Raw genomic sequence first — 22,147 nt, forward strand, 5'->3', positions numbered from 1 at the left:
GATTCTCAACATATTTGTCACAATGGGTCATTCCTTCAGATTTCAACATAGGTTGCAATTACACAACTCAATTTCCATGTCCCCATTTAAATGCAGTTTCACATCTGTTATCTGAACATATCTCCCCACTAATTCATATTTTGTCATCCTTTCCAACTTCTCTACTCAGCATACTTGAAACTGAGAAAAGGCAAATACGTTAACTGTTAAAACAGCCCTCGGAGCAGAGTGTACATTGGATGCTTGCAACCTACAAGCTGAGAATTGCTGATGTCAAAGGTTTGGTTTTACACCTATGCAAAAGCCAAAGTCATGGGCTGTAAACAAGCTCATGTTAAAACTTGATAATTCTAGAAGAGAAAAGTTGAATTTATTGTTATATCCCTGGACTGGTAATTTGATCAGCATAGATTTTTAGCTGAAGTTTACACTTATGATAGATTACAGAGTTGAATCATTTTTGGTAGCAAGTGGATCAGCAGGCAAAGGCTGCTCTATGGACATCAAGCCAGATTAACCAGCCATTAAACATCCCTAAACAATCCATGATTGTTATTTGATGGCGCAATGCAATCTTAAGAGATTTTAATAATTGAAGAACAGAAGACAGGAGGTCCTTAATATCACAACTTGTTATGACCAAGAGGAAATCGAAAGTGCTGAAAAGGTTAAACTCTTTTCAATTGATTTCCTTTAGCAATGTTTGCCTATCCCATTCATATCAAATGTTAAATTTTACTTGTCTCCATTTCCTCTTCTTTGGCAAACCCTCAGGATCAAGGATGATGTCTCCACTCTAGCCCCATGCTTCTGGAGATGCTGGACAAATGGTGGACGTGTCCTGCAGATATTGCCACAGTTGGGGCAACATTTGTGAGGTGGTGGTCTCCTTTAAGTTCAAATTTAATTGTCATTCAACCATACACAGGAATACAAGCATACAAAACAGCGTTCCTCTGGGGCCAAGGTACAAAACACCATACCAACAGTCACACACAGCACAAGACACATATAATTACAATAGCAGTAAAACATAGATAGTTACAAAAAATAAATAATATAACCCAAATCCCGGAGTGTCACAGCCTATAGATTGGTGGTGCACAGGATGTTGTCCTGGAGCCGCGTTTCTGCAGGAACAAACATGCAGAAGTTCTTCATCACGTGCTAATGCAACCACAGAAAAACACTTACGTCACCCACCTACTTTGGCCTTCTGTATGTTCCTGACACTTTGGCATCTACTGTCTTCTAGAGAACATAGCCTCAGAATAGAAGAACATCCCCTTTAGAATAGAGGTAGGGAGAAACTTCTCTAGCTAGAGGGTGTTGTGTCTGCGAAATTCAATGCCACAGACTATCTGTGGTGGTCAAGTTACTGGGTATATTTACAGCAGAGGTTGATAGGTTCTTGATTAGTAAGGACATCAAAGATTATGGGGAGAAGACAGGAGAAGAGGTTGAGAGGGATAATAAATCAGCCATGATGAAATGGTGGAGCACACTAAATGGGCTAAAACACCCATGTCTTAAAGTCTTATGGCCAGACTAAATTTCTTTCAACCTCCTGAGTAAGTAGAGGTACTCGTGAGCTTTCTTGACCATGTCATCTATGTGGCTGGACCAGGACAGACTGATGATGAATGCGACTTTGTCACTTTGAGCAGTCAAGTTTCCAAGTACATGTATTTGGGGTTGGTGAGTCGTGGGCATAATGTGTTTGCAATGGAAGTATGGTGACACTTGGGGGCTGCCCCCACCACACACCTCATTGATCTGATACTACAGCAACAATGCATTTACTGTAAGTTTTGATGTACGGATAACAAATCAAGCTAATCTTTAATCTTTTAAGTACATGGCTGAGGTATGAATGGCTATGGTCCAAGTACAGGTCAGTGGAACTAGGTAGGAAAAATAAGTTCAGAACAGACTAGGTGTTGAAGTGCTCTATGACTCTCTATGGCCCAAGGACTGCTCAGCGTCAGCGGGGAAGTTACATTGTTACATGATGGCTTCAGGAGCAGTGCTGAATTTTGCAATCGGGTAATCTCATTCCATCACAGAGCTCAGATTTGTGAGATCTTACAGTAGAGTTTTTTTTATTTAATTGCAAGCAGAAGAGCAAGCAGAGAATACTCGAGGCCAAGTAATCGGCAAGTCCTGAGTTCAATACTGAAGAACAAAGCCTGAAGGTCAATCAGAAGTCTGAAAGTTTGCCCATTATCACCTGCTTTATTTGTATTGGCAACAGAACCATTAGCTGAATTAATTAGAACAGATTCAGACATTGGGGGCTTTAGAGTTAATCAAGAAGAATATAAGATTAATTTATTTGCTGATGATGTTTTGATTTATTTAACAAACACATTGCAATCTTTGCAAAGATTATCTTTTGGATTGGAAGAATATGGAAAAGTATATTCTTTCCAATATAAAGTATAAAGTTTCCCATTATAAAGTAAATTGGGATAAAAGTGAAATTTTACCCCTTACCAAAGGAAATTATAATCAATGTCGATTAGTAACTCAATTTCGATGGTCAATAAATGGGATAAAATATATAGGTATTAGAGTTGATAATGATGTAAAAAATTTATATAAACAAAATTATTTGCCATTATTAAAAAAAATAAGAGGATCTTGATAAATGGATGATGTTACCAATAACATTAATAGGTAGAGTTAATGCTGTAAAAATGAATATATTTCCTAGATTGCAATATTTATTTCAAACTTTACCAATACAATTACCTCAGAAGTTTTTTCAAGAACTTAATAAATATGTAAGGAAATTTCTTCAGAAAGGAAAGATATCAAGAATATCTTTGGAAAAATTGACGTGTAAATTTGATTTAGGGGGGTTACAACTTCCAAATTTTAAGAATTATTATAAAGCAAATCAACTTAGATTTATTGCGTCTTTTTTTGATGAAGAAAAACCGGCATGGAGTAGAATAGAATTAGATAAGATAGGAGAAAACATACCAGAAGATTTTATATATAAACGGGAATCCAAATGGATACAGGAAAAAAAAAGAATCTCCTATATTAAGACACTTGATTGATTTATGAAATAAGGTAAATATGGATGATGAGATAAAGAAATCTTTATTAGCAAAAAGAACTTTAATTCAAAATAGGCTTATTCCTTTTACAATGGATAATAAACTTTTATATAATTGGTTCTAAAAGGGGATTAAATATACAGGTGATTGTTTTGAAGGAGGTGATGTCGTTTGATCAATTAAAAAATAAATATAAAATATCAAATAACACTCTTTTCTGTTATTTTCAATTAAAGGCTTATTTGCGAGAAAAGCTGAGACAAATAATGTTGATGCCAAAACCTAGTGAAATAGAAATATTAATTCAAAAAGAAAAAATTAAAAAATTTACATCTTGTATGTATAATTTGATTCAAAAACAGACAATTAAATCAGGAATAAATCAAGACAAAAATGGGAATCTGATTTGAATGTTAAAATTGATGGAAAAAACTGGTCAAGATTATGTCTGATAGTATGAGAAATACAATAAGTGTTCGACTTAGATTAATACAATATAATTTTTACATCAATTATATATAACACCACAGAAAATAAATAGATTAAATTTAAATATGTCTGACCAATGTTTTCAATGTAATCAAGAAATTGGTATTTTTTTTACATTCTACTTAGTCTTGTTTTAAAATTCAACCATTTTGGATAAATCTAAGACTTTTATTGGAACAAATTATTGGAGTACAACTCTCACATTGTCCAGTATTATTTTTATTAGGAGACATTGAAGGGATAATACCGAAACTTAAATTGAATAAGTATCAGAAAAAATTTATAAAAATTGCATTGGCAGTAGCCAAAAAAGTTATCGCAATTACTTGGAAATCTGATTTATATTTAACTATGGATTGCTGGAATAATGAAATACATAGTTGTATTCCACTTGAAAAAATGACATCCAATCTAAGAAATGAATATGATATATTTTTGAAAATTTGGCTCCCATACTTACAAAAGATAGGATTAAATACATAGGTCCTTTGAAGATAAAATTATAAAGTAATTGGGGAAAGTAAAAATACATATGAAAATTATTTTGAACTCCATGGAGCATGTGCGGATCCTCCGATATCCAGGCAATCTTTCTCTTTTTTTTTCTTTCTTTAGATAAGGGTTAAGGGGGGGGAGGGTTAAGGGGAGGGGGGAGGGTTAATATTATTTTTCTCACTATTTTATCATCACATTTATTCTTAGTAATTTTCTCAAATTTAATAAATAAATAAATAAATTTAAAAGTCTGAAAGTTGAGGACCAATGACCAGAGCCACAAGTCCGCTGATTTCTGTGGGGCCAGTGGGAAAGGCAAAGTGAGTCTAAGTCCACTGGAGGCTGGAGGCCAAAGATGGTCTGTCCTGGGGTTAGAGAACTGTGCATGTGTATGAGAGTGTGGATGGGAGGTAGGCACAAAGTTCAAAATAAATTTATTGTCAAAGTACATACTGTATATTTCACCATATACACCACAGAGATTCATTTTCTTGCAAGTATTTACAGTAAATACAAGAAATACAATAGAATCAATGAATGACCACCCTCAGCAGGACAAACAACCAATGTGTAAAAAATATCAACAAACTGTGTCAATATGAAAAGGAGAGAAAAAAACATAAATAATAATAATAATATATAAATAAGCAATAAGTATTCAGATCATAAGACGAAGAGTCCTAGAAAACGAGTCCATGGGTTGTGAGAACAGTTTGGTGATGGGGCGAGTGAAGTTATCCCCTCTGGTTCAAGAGTCTGATGGCTGAGGGGTAATAACTATTCCCAAACCTGGTGGTGTGGGTCCTGCAACTCCTGTACTTTCTTCCTGATAGCAGCAGCGAGAAGGGAGTATGACCTGAATGGTGGGTACAGGGCTTGTTTTGCTGCTGTTATTTTACTCATTGTATTCTGTTTCTGTTGTGTTCTGTGTTGCTCTGCTGAGAATGTGTGGTGGTATTTGTGAGCTGCTCCCAGCACATCCTGCTTGTTAAGGCAAATGACACATTTCACTGTATGCTTTGATGTACATATGATAAATAAATCAGTCTGAATCTGAGCAATTTTATGAACTGGCGATGAATTTTTAACTTTTACTATCAAGCCAGGTTTTCCAAAACTAGAGATGTTGTGTTATGCGACAAACACACACAAATGCCATAGTGATCTTACAGTAGAACACACAAATCTCACTTATTAGAGACAAGCGCCTGACTCTGGTCAACTGAATTAACAGGATGCCAAGCAACAGGCACCTTCAGGTTAGGAGGGAAAATAAACTGTGCAGATTTCCTCTCTCTAGCACTGCTGGGATTATAAAAGCTTAAATCTGTTGCACCAGCACTTATTTGGTTACCAAATTAGGTAAGGTTTAGGACTCACAAGGCCATTCTGGAATACGAGGCGTTTGGTACTCAGTAATCAGAAGAATAGGTAGAATGGACACTTACTGACTTGGTATATACCTGAACAATGCCGGGATCCTGCAGGCTAAACGGTATCCGTGCAATTACTTCCGAGTTGGATTCAGTGCCTTCAGAGAAGAGAAAAGCATGTAAATCCATTTTGAATGTTACCAATAATCACTGTATAGACCACCATTGATATGTAAAGTGAAAATGGGACAAAGAATTTCAGCTGCCCTGGACATTTTGTGTGCATAGCAATTTCCTTCCCTTACATCATTTCCAAAAATAAACTGTTTTTGTGCAGTGGCTTCAAAAGTGATTGTGTAACCATGTAACCTGAGGGTTTAAATTCAACAACTGAACATTGTTTTGAGAACTCTGCTTCCCTTTAAAAACACATATGGTTGCTAATTAATTTTTCCTCATCTTCTTCTGCCTCATTGCAGCCTGCTTGAAGACACCACCTTCCTGTACCAATGCTAAAAGGTCCACTGGCACTCTGCAGCTGCCACGACCCATCCAGTCACAGCCACATATGATGAAGAAATAGAAACAGAATTGGGCAACCCAACATGGTGCTTTCTCTGCCACTTTCAAGATCTTGGCTCATTTATGCACAGTGGCCACCTTATCAGATGCATCCATTTGCTAATGCATCTATCTCATCAGCCAGTCATGTGGTAGCAACTCAATACATAAAAGCATGAAGACATGGTCAAGAGGTTCAGTTGTTGTTCAAACCTAATATCTGAATGCAGGACCAAATGTGACCTAAGTGGCTTTGACCGTGGAATTATTGTTAGTGCCAGTAACTCAGAAACTGCTGATCTCCTGCAATTTTCACATACATTTATACAGAATGCTGAGAAAAACAACAAACGTCCAATGAACTGTAGTTCTGTGTGCAAAAATGTCTTGTTACTGAGAGAAAATAGAGGAGAATGGTCAGACTGGTTCAAGCTGCCAGGAAGGTGATAGTAACTCCAATAACCAATGGTACGATTATGGTGTGCAGAAGAGCACCTCTGAAACACACAAAACATCAAACCTTGAAATGGAAGGACTACAGCAGCAGAAGACCATAGACATACAGTCAGTGGCCACTTTTTTTTTGGTACCGGAGGTACCTAATAAAGTGGCTACTAAATGTATCCCTGTGCCACTTTCTTATGCTAAATTCTAATCCTTCAATGGAATATTGAGAGCAATATCTAAGAGAGGGTGTGCTGGCCCTGGAGGGGATTTCTGAGGAGGTTCACAAGAATGATCATAGGAATGGAAGGTTTAGATCTTTGAGGAGCATTAAGCCTGTACTTGAAGAAGTTCAGATGTATTTGGGGGGGAGGGAATCTCATTGAAACCTACCAGATACTGAAAGGCCTGGATAGAGTGGACATGGAAGGGACGTATCCATTTGTAGGATCAAAAGGTAGTCTCAGAATAAAGGAATGTTTCTTTTAAACTAAGATTATGATGAATACCTTCAGGCAAATGGCAATAAGTATATGGAATATATTGGCACAGAGCTGCAGCATCAGAGAATATGGGGAGATATGACACAGGCACATAAAATTGAGAGATATAGGTAGGGCTAGTGCAAGCAGGGAGTTTGGATCACACTAAAACTAGATGCCATCAGTTAAGGGTGAAGAGTGAAATATTTAAGGGGAAGCTGAGAGGGATCTTCTTCACTCAGATGGTGGTGTGAATGTGAAATGAGCTGCCAGCTGCAGTGGTGGATGTAGGTTCGATTTCAACATCTAAGAAAAATTTAGATAAGTACATGGACTGGAAGGGTATGAAGGTCTATGTGCCAGGTGTGGTTAGATGGGACTAGGCAGAATAAAGGTTAAGAACGGTCTAGATGGACCAAATGCCTGTTTCCATGCTGCAGTGCTCTAAGACTCAGAGTGCAATAGAAGCCAAGTCATTGGTTGTATTTAAGGCAGAGATTGATAGGTTTGTGATTAATATTGGGGTTAATATTGAGGGTAGCAGACACCAACAGAATCAACAAACTCATTCATAAGGCCAGTGATGTTGTGGGGATGGAACTGGACTCTCTGATGGTGGTGTCTGAAAAGAGGATGCTGTCCAAGTTGCATGCCATCTTGGACAATGTCTCCCATCCACTCCATAATGTACTGGTTAGGCACAGGAGTACGTTCAGCCATAGACGCATTCCACCGAGATGTAACACTGAGCGTCATAGGAAGTCATTCCTGCCTGTGGCCATCAAACTTTACAACTCCTCCCTCGGAGTGTCAGACAACCTGAGCCAATAGGCTGGCCCTGGACTAATTTCCACTTGGCATTATTTACTTATTATTTATTTATGGTTTTATAGTGCTATATTTCTACACTATCCTTGGTTGGTGCGACTGTAACGAAACCCAACTTCCCTTGGGATCAATAAAGTATGTCTGTCTGTCTGTCAAAGGTTACAGGGAGGAGCATGAGTTTGATTTTTTTTTTAAAAAGCCGTAATGGAATTCTGGACCAGACTCTTACATCATGTATTTGAATTCTCTTACATTCCAAAAATCCATCATCTGCATTCTTGAGCTGATGATGGTTGAGCCTCTAGACATCTTGGGGAGAGAATTCCAAACATTTACCATCCTCTGAAGTGAAGAAATGTCCTTTCCTCTCAGTCCCAAAGAGCTGACTCATTACCATGGTTATGTCGCAGTTCTAAGGGCCAAACTTCCAGTTCAACCTCAAGTGTTGCACGTATGCACTTTGCACGTTCTCCAAATGACTAGAGTTTCTGTCAGATACTCTCACATCCCAAAGATCTGCTAGAAGGTTCACTAGCCATGGTAAATAATCTCTTTGCCAAGCTAAGTGGCAAAAGGATGGGCATGTAAGAGAGAAATCACTTTATCGGACTCAGTCCGATAAATTAAGATGCCTGGCATGCAGAGTGACTTGACTATTTGAATTCAGAATTGGCTTGTCCACGGAAGACAGAGGGTATTGCTCAATGGATCTCACTATGGTTTTAATTCTGTAATGACTAGTGTTCCACACAGATTTGTACTTGGACCTATGCTGTTGTCAATATTTACAAATGACTTGGATGATAACGTGATTGAGTAGTTACCACCTGTTATGCTGCTGGCATTGAGGGCAGCAATGAAGGCCCTCCATCTCTGTCTGCCCAAGGATTCCTCATTGATGGTACTGTAACAACTTTTTTTTGACCACTCTGGGTTGCTAGTCCTGAGCTGAATCCCCAAACCTGGAAGAGTGGTAGACCACTCTTACTCTAACCTTTATCTTTTGACCTGTTTGGCATGGGTAACCCTACCAAGAGTCAAAGAACAAGGCCCTGACTCCAGCCAACATAGCTCTCTGGATCATTTAGGTATGCAATCCTCCAAATCCTATGACAAGGTTGTGGTCCTCTTAGAGAGATAATGTGGATGAGCAGGTTAGTAAGACTACAGATGACACAAACACTGGCGGCATCGTGGACAGTGTAGAAGACTGCCAAAGATATAGAGAAATATAGCTCAGCAAATATAAGCAGAGATATGGCAGATGGAGTTTAATCTGGGCAAGTGTAGCATGCTGCACTTTGGGATATTAAACATAAAAGGAGTTAATAGGAGTGCCCTTAATAAAGTTGATGCACAGACAGATCTTGGGGACCAGCTGCATTCCTCCCTGTAAAAAGCCGCCCAAGTTTATAGTGTGATGAAGGCTGTGTATGGCTTGACTTTAATAGTTGAGACTTTGAATTCAAAGGTCAAGATGTTATGCTACAGCTTTAGAAAACTCTAGTTAGACCACATCTGGAGTATTGCATACATTTCTGATTGCCCCTTAATAGGAAAGATGTGGAGGCTTTGCAAGTGGTGTAGAGGTGGTTTGCTAGCAATAAGTAATCAGATCATAAGGTTTGACCACTGCACTACCCTGCTACTGTTTCATAAGTCTCCCAGGCTCAATACAACCATTGTTGGTAGAATCTCAGGTGCAGATGAAGTCATACAGAAATGAGATATGCCAACTAGCGGTGTGATGTCGCAGCAACAACCTGGTACTCAACGTCAGTAAGACGAAAGAGCTGATTGTGGACTTCAGGAAGGATAAAACGAAGGAACACATGCCAATCCTCACAGAGGAATCAGAAGTGGAGAGAATGAGCAGTTTCAGGTTCCGGGGTGTCAAGATCTCTGAGGATCTAACCTGGTCCTAACATATCGATGTAGTTATAAAGAAGGCAAGGCAACTGCTATACTTCGTTAAAGTTTGAGGATATTAACTATGTCAACAAATACACTCAAAAACATCTATAGTTGTACCATGGAGAGCATTCTGACAGACTGCATCACTGTCTGGTCTGGGGGGAGGGGCTACTGCACTGGACTGAAAGAAGCTGCAGAGGTTTGTAAATTTAGTTGGCTCCATATTGGGTACTAACCTACAAAGAACCCAGGACATCTTCAAGGAGTGGTGTCTCAGAAGGCATCATCCATTATTAAAGACCTCCAATAACCAGGGCATGCCCTTTTCTCACTGTTACCATTAGGCAGGAGGTACAGAAGCCTGAGGGCACACACTCAGTGATTCAGGATCAGCTTCTTCCCCTCTGCCATCCGATTCCTAAATGGACATTGAACCCTTGGACACTACTTCACTTTTTTTAATACAGTACATAGTATTTCTGGTTTTTTGCACAATTTTTAATCTATTCAATATACATATACTGTAATTGATTGACTTATTTATTATTATTTTATTGTTGTTGCTCTTCTATATTATGCATTGCATGGAACTGCTGCTGCTAAGTTAACAAATTTCATGTCACATGGCAGTGATAATAAACCTGATTCTGATCCTTTCCTGCTTTGAAGATATTCCTTAAGAAGCTTCCTATTTACAAAATTTTAAGGCAGCTGCTATGATACCTTTGTCAAATTTTATCTGGTTAATGCCAGGAGGCAAATTGGCAGTTATCAAAGGTAGGGTCCAAGTAAATGTAATTTGATGTTGTGTATCTGCATGTGGCTGGCAGTTTATCTCTCACCAACTGACCAGATGAGCTCCAGTATTCTGCCTTACATAAACATGCACCTCACACTTTATGTCAACTTTCAGATTATATCCTCAATGACTGATGCCAATATTATTTCGTAGGTAACCGTATGTGCTGGATTGTAATTATATATACTGTGTTTTACAGGTCTCCCTTTCCCCCATCCCCTGCCACCACTGAGGGACCTGCCCGAATTTGACTCGTCTCTTTCCTTCTCACAATGCAGCCGGAGGCTTGGGTCCTAGGCAAGATTTGAATCAGCATATTTGTGGATTGGACTCTGCAGTTCACGTTATGCGTTTCTGATTTCTCTTTTCTTTTATATTGCTATTTTGATTGGCAGTCAAGAAACAACACAGAGCTAAATTGAATTGAACTGTACTAAACTGAACATTCCTAAACTGTTTAAAGGCTCTGTGGTTTGATGTTTAATATTCAGTTAGTTTTTCACTCATTTTGTTGCCATTTTTACAATTTTTTTGTGCGTTGGCCGTTTGGTTCCATAGTGTTTCTTTGTTTCATGGCTGTCTGTGGGAAGACAAATCTCAGGGTTGTCTATAGCATACATACTTTGATAATAAATCTATAAGACATAGGAACTGAATTAGGCCATTTAGCCCATCAAGTCTACTCCACCAATCAATCATGGCTGATCTTTTCCCCCCTCCTCAACCTCATTCCCTGGAACTACTTTGCATCTTTGCATGTCGGGCCCAGAGGAATGGTGTTTTGTTTAGCTGTATACGTATGTATGGTTGAATGACAATAAACTTAAACTTAAAAAAGGTCACCCAGCACTAAAGCTGGCCTGGCTGAATTTTGCCTTCCTCAGTAGCAAGAACACTTTTGTGTGGAAATAATGCATACTGCTGTTTAATTGCAATCAAATTGCCTGAGGAATACTGAATGCAACAAATTTGATGTGCTGGCATTCATTAGTCGAGGGATTAAATTTGAGAGCTGTGAAGTATTGTTGCAGCGCTATAAACCACACTTAGAGAATTGTGTTCAGTTCTGGTTGCTTCACTATAGGAAAGATTTGGAAGGCTTAGAGAGCATGCAGAGGGGATTTACCAGAATGCTACCTGGATTAGAGGGCATGTTTTAGGAGGAAAGGCTGAGCAAGCTAGGGTTTTTTCCTTTGGAGAAAAGGAGCATGAGAGACAACTTGATAGATGTGTACAAGATTAAAGAGGCAGAGAGTGGACAGCCAGAGACTTTTTAATAGAGGGGCAAAATGAGGCCAATCACCCCATTGAATCGCCCTATAAATGGCTAATATGAGGGGACATAACTTTAAGGTGATTGGAGGAAAGTGTAGGGGTGATGTCAGAGGCAAGTTTTTTTTTAAATACACAGAGTGTGGTAGAAGCATAGAATGCTCTGCCAGGGATTGTGGTAGAGGCAGACACCACTCTTCTGGCCTCGTATGTTTATCTTTGAGCAAGAAATTGAACATTTGTACAGTTTAATGTAAAGAAATATAATTTTTCACTGACATGGGATTCTGCACATGCTGGAAATCCAGATTAATGCTGTAGGACCTTAGCTAGTCAGGCAGCATCTGTGGAGAGATCTTCTGTCCTCCAGCGATTTGTGTGTTACTCTGAATTCCCATAGATGTTTTTGAACCTCAATGTATGACTATTGTACAGCATGGAAAATGGTCCTCAGTCTGACTTGGCCATGCTGACTGAGACTGACCATAACCATAAGATATAGGAGCAGAATTAGGTTATTCAGTCGATCAAAATCTTCTCCACCATTCCATCTCAGTTGAATCATGATCCCTTTCAAACCTACTCTCCTGACTTTTCCCCATAACCTTCGACACCTATACTAATCAAGAACCCACCTCTGCGTTAAATACACCCAATACCTCCAAGCTGTCTATGACAATGAATTCCACAGATACACCACCCTCTGAATAAAGAAATTCCTCTTCATCTCATTTCTAAATGGAAGTCCCTCTATTGAGGTTGTGCCTTCTGAACCTAGATTCACCTGCAATCCATATGGTCAGGAGTCTAGGAAATGTCATAAACACATGACATAGTGACAGCACATAATCAAACATTTTTCTTCATAAATTTACCCAATTCTCTTTATTCACAAAATGGGGCAGATTTAGAAACTGGAATTGAAGAAGATAAGGATATGGAGAGGACGTTTCCTATGGTAGGGAAGTCCAAGACCAGAAGACAGAGCCTAAGAATAGAGGGGCGCCCTTTTAAAACAGAGATGAGGAAGAATTTCTTCAGCCAGAGAGTAATGAACCTATGGAATTCATTGTCACATGCGACTGTGATAAGTCACTGGGGCCAAGACCTTACAGAATTTTTTCCTCTACCAGGGAAACATGTCACATCTTGCTGTTTTATAAATGAAATTATACTCAAAATGGATATTCTGAATAGAGGAGACTCCAGGCATTTTATAATCCAAACCTCAATTACAACACTTACATATGTGTTATTTTGTTTACAGCCCTTATTATTTGTCTCAGGAGACAGAGGCAAGCCCGTTTCATCTCTAGATCCCGCTTCAAACAAAACTCACACAGCTTGCTTAATAGAAAAGGTACCTGCTGAGACTGCCCCTCAATTTGTAGACATGCAAATTAAAAAGAGAAATAAAATACAAAATTTAACGCTTTAGGGTTTTTTTTAATTGCAGTTTGCTGAGACAAGTTTGCTGAGATTTGCTTCAAAAGAGCCCATCTGGTCCTTCAGCTTTCCCATCCTTTTGAAAATAAGTACTTCTGAAGAATGCATTTAAACTAACCCAAAATGAAACAACATTCATGACTGCCAATACTACATTCACACTCGGAGGTACTTTATTAGGGACACCTGCTCATTAATACAAATTTCTGATTAGCCAATCATGTGGCAGCAACTCAATGCATAGACATGCAGACCTGGTCAAGAGGTTCAGACAAAACATCAAAATGGGGAAGATATGTGATCTAAATGACTTTGACCATGAAATGAATGCTGGTGCCAAATGGGGTGGTTTGAGTATCTCAGAAGCTGCTGATCCCCTGGGATTTTCCACACACAGTCTCTAGAGTTTACACAGAATGATGTGAAAAACAAAAATACATGCAGTGAGCAGCAGTTCTGTGGGTGAAAATGCCTGTTAATGAGAGAGATCAGCGTAAAATCTAGACTGATTCAAGCTGAGAGGAAGGCGACAGTAACTCTGATAATCACGTGCTACAATAATGGTGTACTGAAGATCATCTCTGAATATAATACATGTCAAACTTTGAGGTGGATAGGCTGCAGCAGCAGAAGACCACACTGAGTTCCACACCCGCACCTAAAAAAGTGGCCACTGAGTAGATACATTTTCTTACACCATAAACTTTGTTGACATCTTAAGATTGAATTTTCATTTCAAAAATATGTGCATCCACGTTATAGTGGATATGAACCAATGTAAATAATGTGCTGAATCCCATACTGTGCATTAGAAAGAGAGATTTGTCAGTGACACACACAGATGAAATCAAGTAAAGTACTACAGGAAGACCCTGAGCAGGGGTCAGGCATTTTATGGTAAAAGTCTGAGGAACAGATAAAAGACACAGCCAGCTAGAGCAGATATGATTCTTCCAGATGTTGCTCAGGGAAGAAAGGAGAAAGAATAAATTATCCTGAAATATTTAAACACAGAACTACCTAATGAATAAATTTCACAAATCTACTTAATGGCTAATAAGCAAACATAAAGATTTTTATGATCATATTTACATCGAAGGCTTGAAAATTAATTACAGAGATCATGTTTAATCATTATGGGGTTATTCCACAAATTATGATTGGAATTCCAAATTAAGGCAAATTTACACACAAAGATACACACAAGTTAGAATGGTTCAAACAGTTCCTTAAGCCGGTTAAGGGTAATGAGTGAGCCAAACTGATAATTCTGGCATTTCTCCATCCTCTTCTACACTCCCAAAACTCCACATGAGATTTAATCAGAACATTGTACCACACACACACACTTATGCTTAGGGCAGTGACCAGTTAACTTATTTCCAAAGGAAATGGCATTAACTTTTAGAGCACAGCAGGAGAAGTAGTATCTTACTATCTATCCATCTCAGTTACTCTACAATAATCTTGAAAACTTCAATCAATTCATCTCTTCTAAATTCCAGGAAATGGAGTCTCAGTCTTTTAACACTTGGAGCACAGGCATCATTCTGGCAAATCTATTCCTCATTCTGTGCTGAACATCATACATTCTTGATGTACTGTGTGACCAGAACTGTTTCTATTAACTACTCCCAAAACTCCATGAGATTTAATCAGGACATTGTACATACTATTGTGCAAAGTCCTATAATATATACTATTATAGGACATTGTACATACTATTGTGCAAAGTCCTATAATATATACTATTATATAGAATGTCATATATAATAATATATATAATTATATATAATGTCTAGGGTTGCCAAAGATTTTTGCACAGTATTATAATAATTTTATGTATTGCACAGTACTGCTGCAAAAAAAAATTCATGATATGCGAGTGATGAAAGGAAGGGGACAGGGAGAGGGGAGAGAGCAGGAAGTACTAGAGGTACATTCTGTAACGATCAATAAACCAATTGTTTGGAATCAAATGACCTTGCCTGGTGTCTTGGCACTGGCATCCCTTCTTTGTCACCTGTCCCACACCATTCCACCCCTGCACAGTACTATAGCTATATCATGATGGCCAATACATTCAGCAGCATTCACCAGTAGTTACTTTGATTTATGCCTTTATTCACCTGTAATGTGGGGACACATTCCCAGATTTTAGTCATTTTAGAAACTCATCCATCATTGGCAGCCCTTGCCACCCAGGACATGCCCTCTTCTCAATACAAACATCATGGAGGTGGTACAAGAATCTAAATATACATACTCAACGTTTTAGGAACAGCTTCTGCCTCTCCACATTCAGATTTCTGAACCGGCTATTTTGCACTTTCTGCGCTAATTATTTTTTTACTGTATTCTACTGTACGGCTACCACAAGATGACAAGTTTCACAACACATGTAGGTGATAATAAATCCAATTCTGAAACTGCATGACACAATTGTTTTAAGACTAATTCCTTGCACTGTGTGAAACTCCAAGTATTAACTGACAATTGCCCAAGAGTAAGTAATATGGGATTGGTTCTTTCAAAATATCATTCACTTACTCTTGTATATTCTGTGGAATTCGTTGCAACAGACATCTGGGTATATCTAAAGAGAAGGTTGATTGTCTTGACTAATCAAGAACCATCCAGAGAAGGCAGAAGAATGAGGTTGAAAGGAAAATAAATCAGCCATAAACACATCATGGAGCAGACTCGATGGGTGAATGGCCTAATTCTGCCCCTATGTCTAACAGCTAGCAACTGTTAGAAAAGTTTACCTCATCCCTGTACAATAAACAGAAAAAAATACGTAGTTTTCCGGTTGGTGTTCAGATCCAGATATCATCTAATGATCTAAACTGCATCCTTTCTGTAAAAGTCTCTTGCCAGAATCAATATGATTGTCAATAGCCATTTTTTAAAAAGTCTGTTGAGAGTAACATTGCTACTGAGCATTACAATTTAATACCACAGTAGGAACCTATAAGAAAATAGCTTTTAAAGTGCAAGTCTCCTGTCTGAATCTCTATCCTGGAGGCCAATGGGCCTAGGCTAGTTCTTTGAGCAAGGTTTTCAAATAGACCCACTTCTATGCTCAAACTCCATCACTCTAAAATCTTCCCATTTCAACCAGATATCCAATTACAGTTTTAAGTGAAGTCACTATTCCAGTAATGCAGTGCCTACTTTCTTGCTTATTTAACTCAAACCTACAAAAATAATGGGGCAGCATGGTAGCACAGCAGTTAGCATAACACAATTACAGTGCCAGCGATCTGGGTTCAGTTCCCACCACTGTCTGTAAGGAGCTTCTAATTCTCCCTGTAACTGCATGGGTTTCCTCCAGGTGCTCTGGTTTCCTTCCACATTCCAAAGATCTTTGGGTTAGTAGGTTGATTGGTCACATGGGTGTAATTGGGCAGAAAGAGCCCGTTTACTGTGCAGTAACTCTAAATGAATACAAATAAATTTAATTTTGTAATCATTCTAAAGCAATATTTTCTCTCAACAATATTATTACAGTGGATTTTAGTAAACTGGGCCATTGATTAATTGGGGCAGCCACTTAATTGGGACTACTCTTAAAGAACAAAATTAAATAAAGAAACTTTTGGAATTCCCTTCATTTATTTTAGGCACTGTGCCACTTAACTGGGGCAGGAGACGGTCCCATGCATCAAGTCACATACATTTGTGTGACTGCTAGACACTACACTGTGCTTGGAGCAAACAGGTATGCATGTTTGTGTTATGTTATCCACTTGGGCTGATGAACGCCAATTCAAAAAGCAGTGAGCTTTGACAATTTTCTGTTTTTAAAATTTTAAACTTTAAAGAATTTGAGACCTGTCATGAAAAGATATGCAAAAAAGTTACCCTATTAAGATCAAATTAAATGCCATCCATCCAATGTCACTCATCGTCAACTGGCAGAGATAACTGAAGTGCTGAAATCTACAACTGCACACTTGATTCATCAGCAAGATAAACTGCAAGAAGAATGGGCATTATGTGAGGGACAACAGCGAAAAATCCCATAAATGAAAGCGTGAAGTTAAGGATCCAAATGTTGAAGAGTTCCTCAATCAATGGTTTTCGCATTCTAAAGCCCGATTTATACTTCTGCATCACACCTACGCCATAGGTACCACATACCCTACGCCGTACCTATGCCGTACCTACACCGTACCCTACGTCGTAGGGTGATGTACACCTCCCCAAAAAAGTAACTCATGTGTCGCGACGACACAGATCGCAACAATTGTGATTGGTCCACTTAGTAGCATTGCAATTCCTCCTACGCATTTCCAGTTGCTTCTTCTCCATCATGTCTGTTCACTGATGAGAAATAGATGAACCAAATCGTCAAATCTACCTGCCGACATGCGAAAATGTTTGAAATGCATTTCCTCGTCCATGTCTCTCATGAAGAAACTCACACTGGCACAGAAACCCCAATGCCAACTAGCGTTTTGGCGCACACCAACACATGTTCGCTACAGCGTAGAGCCTACGCAGAAGTGAAAATCAGGGCTACGGTGTAGGCTGCAGCATAGCCCATACGCACAAGTATAAATCAGCCTTAACTGGACGAGTAGTATGTGCCAATGGACCAATGTTTAAAAAAAAACACAAGTCAAGAGTCAGTGAAGAAGCTGGGTCACAAAAATTTTAAAGCAACAGATGGTTGGTTGTCTCGATGGAAATATAGACACCACATTAAATTCAAGAAAACATGACAAGAAAGGTAGTGCTGATGCTGTAAGTGCAGAAACATGAAAATCTATAAAACTCCGAGTTGCTTCAAAACTTTTGTACAGAAAACATCTGCAATGCTGACGAAACAGAATTTTTTTTCCCTATGCTACACCAAACTGTTCCCTTTGTCACGAACACGCGACAATCAGGTTCAAAGAAAGAAGTGGATCACATAACTGATGTGTTGTTCAAACATGTCAGGAACTGATAAAAAGAAATTGTTGGTTATTGGGAAAACCGTTAAACATTCATGCTTTAAGGGGCTAAGAATGGATAGTTTACTAGTCGAGTACAATGCCAGCATATGCTCGATCAATTCCTCTGTGGGTAAACTTTATGAACTAATACACATTTTTGTAGTCCTGTAGCAATATGGTAGTGTTCCAATTTGCTCTGTATTTCATTTAAATACATAATTTACTCAGTTAACTGGTAGTTTGTCTTTTTTTTAAAATATACCCTTTTAAACAATTTTCATGAAACTTCAGACAATTGGGACAACCGCTTAATTATGCCACAAAGTACTTGTCTTGATGTGTCCCAATTAACCACAATCTATTGTAATTGACACAAAATTCAACAGGATTTCCCAACAAAAGATCCAGTCTGAGGAAAGCACCACTTAGTTTTGGATTCAAAGAAAATGAGGTAATAATAGAGGCTTTATAAGATACTGCCCAGACCACAATGGGAGTATTACAAGCAGCATTGGGCCCCTTATCTAAGGAGGAATGTGTTGGCATTGGACAGGATCCAGAGGAAGTTCATGAGAAATATCCTGAGAATGAAAGGGTTAACAGATGAGGAGCATTTAATGACTCCAAGCCTATACTCACTGGAGTTTAAAAGAATAAGAGGGGATTCTCATTTAAACCTATTGAATATTGAAAAGCCTAGATAGAATGGATGTGGAGAGGATGTTTCCAACAGTGGGAGAGTCTAGGACCAGAGGACACAGCCTCAGAAAAGAAGGATGACCCTTTAGAATAGAGGTGGAAGATTTCTTTAGCCAGAGGGTGGTGAATCTGTGGAATTCATTGCCACAGAAGCCTGAAGAGGCTATGACATTGGATATATTTAATGCAGATGATGACAGGTCCTTGATAACTCAGGGTGTCAAAGGTTACAGGGACAAGGGAGGAGAATGGGGTTGAGAGGGATAATAAATCACCTATCAATGAAATGGCAGAGTAGACTGAATGGGTCAAATGGCCAATTCTGTTCCTGTGCCTTATGGAATCACTTTCTAAACTATTTACAGTCACAGCACCTAACCATTGTCACACAGCTTTAGTAATTAGTGAAGCTGGCATGATAAACTAGATAGGGATCTTTGGACAAAAAGTGTAAGCTGACAAACATCACAAAGGAGGTTGTGGCTTGCAAGTTCAAAAAGTTTGTTATCCAGGAATTACTTTTAAATAAAAAGCATACAAGTACATATTGGGATACTATCACCCCTTAATTAGTGTGATCCCATATAAATATCCATGTATCACCAATATAAACTGCCTCCAATAGTAATCTGTGGACATGGATTTTTATATGGAAATGAAGACAATCTGTGTAATTATTTGACTGGAAGTAATGTACCCAAGCTTTCCTAAAACTATTGCACAGATAGATATTAAACTCTAAAAAACAGCAATTAGATTTCCCTTGCTGGTATTTATACCCATATTGCATAATTGGTTTTCTATTTGCTACATGAAAATTGATCATTTCAGTAAAGGAAATCTAGTATTCTCCAAGGAGTTTAATTACTTGCTGAAAATCCATTGGGAGAACGGCAAATGGGAGAATATACCCTGCTGAATGGATTAGAACAGGAGAAATGCCAGTTAAACAGGATATGACCCCAATAATCTTCAATTTACTCAAATAATTACTTTATCTTTCATGTGGAAAGCTAAATCTTTTTAACTAAATAAACAGAACTATATTAGGATAAAGAATCATTGCTACATCAATATTATTCATCAATCAGCTGAATTTATTCAGGCTTTTGTGTATTATAATAAAGAGTAGCTATGAGAATCAGGATGTCTGTAGTTCTACACAGGATGTCTGTAGTTCTACACCTTTAGAACCAAAAAAACTTGACATCACTTGGTATCCGAGAACCACTACACTTTTCATTCATAGAGAGTATTTCATGGAGAAAAACTCCCAAGGTGGTATGAAAATAAGAAATAGAGAAAATTAAGAATATAGAAAAAGCTTTCAAAGGGGCAATTTAAAAATCTTTCAGAATCCCTGCATATCCAGAAAGCACTTCAAAATCAATGTGTACTTTTAAACCATTATCCCTCCTGTAACAGAAGAACAGTAAAAAGGAGCCAAATCAGCTATGTGATCTACACCAGTACAGGATTTTAAAAAAAATCAGGCAATTCCTTGCATATCACCCTTGCAAGCTCCACATTTTTTCTGCTTTGGGGTACACTGTGTGATATCATTTGTTTTAAGCACTGCAAGAAAGATGGATCAGGTAGTGTTTGGAGCAGCCATCACTGGGAGGGATGATACTTAGATACTCCTGTGATATCTAGATCCTGCATCATCCCTAAAGTACCGTTCAACTCTGACTGGCAACTCACTTGCATTTCGTATAGAGAATTTTGAGGGGTATCCAAATGAATCTTGCATTTACTTTTTAAATCCACCGAGACTAGGTGAGACTAGAATTAGAGGTCATAGTTTAAGGGTGAAACATGAAATATTTAAGGGGGAACTTCTTCACTCAGAGGGGGGTGAGAGTGTGGAATGAACTGCCAGTGCAAGTGAGGGATGCGGGTTCAATTTCAATATTTAAGTGAAATTTGAATAGGTACATGGATGGGAGAGGTATGGAAGGCTATGGTCCTGATGCCAGTCAATTGGACTAGGCAAATTAATAGTTCAGCATAGACCAGATGGGCCAAAGGGCCTGTTTCTGTGCTGTAACCTCCTGTGACCTCCTCCATATCTCAAGATTCAAAGATTATTTGTTACCTAAACATTGAAACATACAGTGAAATGTGTCCTCTGCATCAACAACCAACTCACCCAAGGGTGTGATGGAGACAGCCTGATGATGTCACCACACATTCTAGCACCATCATAGCATGCCCATAATGTTCAACAGATATACTCAGATTCATACCACTAACACTCACAACACCCTTTTCCCTACCTTCTTCTCCCTAAGGTTCTGGCTCTGAACCCCTTGAGCTGCAACTGTGTGATTTGTCAAAGGATCTCTAACCCTTACTCTCCCTGCCACATGTATCCTTGTTGCCCAATTCTCAGGTAGAATCATAGGCTGACCCAAGATACAAACTCCAAGCCTGATTTACCCTCACTGGTGTAATTCAATGGCCCAAATACTTTTGCTACCCCTGCATGATAGCACAAGACTCCAGTAACTCTTCCCCATCTCAGCCAAAGCTCCTGTCTCCACCACAGCACAAGCTTCCATCTCGTCCACTCCAGCCTCACCTTAAGCATCTGCTCTTCTCCCTTCCTCTAAGCAAAGCACAAACTCCTCCACTTGAACTCCCTCCAACACTCACTCAAAAGCACATTGAGTTCATCTCTCCCTCTCCCACACACCAAAAGCATACTCCCTGTCCACCTGTCTCAGGCACAAGCTTCTCTCACCCCCACCCTTCTGTCATTTAAGGTTAGATGTTCAATGTTACCTTACAAAGAGGCAAGTAACATTGAGCACTGCCACAAGAAAGCAGCGTCCATCAAGGTCATGCTTTTTTTAAAAAAAACTAATACTGAACCCTTCTGTTCCACACCTCCAGGTTCAGGAACGCTTTTTACCCTACAACAAAACGGCTCCTAAATCAGCATGGATAACTCACCTCAACACTGAGCTGATTCCTCTACCCAGAGATTCACTTTTAAGGACTCTACAACTCATGTTCAGGGTACTTTTTTTATTATTAGCATAATTTGACTTTGTTTGCACATTGGTTGTTTGTCACTCTATGTATAGTTTTACATAAATTCTAAAGTATTTCTTTATTTTCCTGTGAATGCCAGCAAGTGAAACTCAAGGTAGTATTGGTGACAAGCATGTATTTTGATTATAAATTTACTTTGTTGTATGACGATATGTTGATTGTGCATGGATATAGAACAGATCCTCTCACATGCAAATAAAGAGAACACCATCTTGTAAAAATATGTACTAGGCTGATTCATTATATTACGCACCAGTCAAAACAATCACAA

The sequence above is a fragment of the Hypanus sabinus genome, chromosome 14, assembly GCF_030144855.1.
Source record: "Hypanus sabinus isolate sHypSab1 chromosome 14, sHypSab1.hap1, whole genome shotgun sequence".
In the NCBI taxonomy this organism is placed as follows: domain Eukaryota; kingdom Metazoa; phylum Chordata; class Chondrichthyes; order Myliobatiformes; family Dasyatidae; genus Hypanus; species Hypanus sabinus.